Source organism: Colobus angolensis, unplaced genomic scaffold (genome assembly GCF_000951035.1).
Source record: "Colobus angolensis palliatus isolate OR3802 unplaced genomic scaffold, Cang.pa_1.0 Scaffold13, whole genome shotgun sequence".
NCBI lineage: Eukaryota > Metazoa > Chordata > Mammalia > Primates > Cercopithecidae > Colobus > Colobus angolensis.
The window spans coordinates 20,518,456-20,519,479 of NW_012114252.1; positions in this window are offsets into that span (position 1 = coordinate 20,518,456).

A 1,024-nucleotide genomic window follows, 5' to 3' on the forward strand; every position below is an offset into this window, starting at 1 on the left:
TGAGAGGTGAATTGTGGCAATCATGGAAACAACACACTTACACTAATACCAGGCAGGATAATGCTCCTACTGGCCAAAGAGACTGGAAGGACAGGAAAGAAATGAGCACCTAGAGAGTAAATCCTGCGACTGTGTGGTAAGGGGACTGTGTTGCCATGAGAAGCAGATTTAAAAGCACCACAAAAAATGAACATATGTTAGCAGAGGTCAAGTAACTGAGCCAACACACAACGAATGAAGGGTCGAAGTGTCTTCAGCGCAGCAAAGAGGCACAGTGCATAAATATGTAAAATGCAAAAGCCAGGGTGGAAGGGTAAAAGGTCAATGACTGAGAGCAGCATGTATAGCCAAAAACTCTATATATTAGAATAAAAGATGAATGACAGCTAGATATTACCAAGGGCCAAGAGATTTGTGTTCTGATACTAATTATGCTACTAACTTCTTGAACTTCTTGGATGATTTGAGAACCTCTCTAGGCTTCAGGGTTTATTTTTTGTTTGTTTGTTTGTTTTTTTGTTTGTTTGAGACAGGGTCTCACTATATGACCCAGGTGAGAGTGCAGTGGCCATTCACAGGCACGATTCTGCTACTGATCAACACAGTTTTGACCTGCTCCACTTCTGACCTGGGGCAGTTCATCCCTCCTCAGGCAACCTGGTGGTCCCCTGCTCCCAGGAGGTCACCATATTGAGTCAAACTTGGTGCAGACACCCGATCAGCATAGGACACTACAGCTCAGAACTCCTGGGCTGCTCGAGAGATCTTCCTGCCTCAGCCTCCTGAGCAGCTGGGACTACAGGTACAAGCTACCATACCTGGCTAGGTGGTTTTATTTCTCATTGAAAAGTAGGTGCAATTATTACTTTTGTGTTTCAACCTGACTGGGCCATGAGGTTCCAGATATTTGGTCAAATACTATTCTGGGTGTTTTTATGAGGGTGTTTTTGGAAGAGCTTAACATTTAAATCAGTGGGCTCAGTAAGGCAGATGGCTCTGCCTAATGCAGTGGACCTCATCCAAA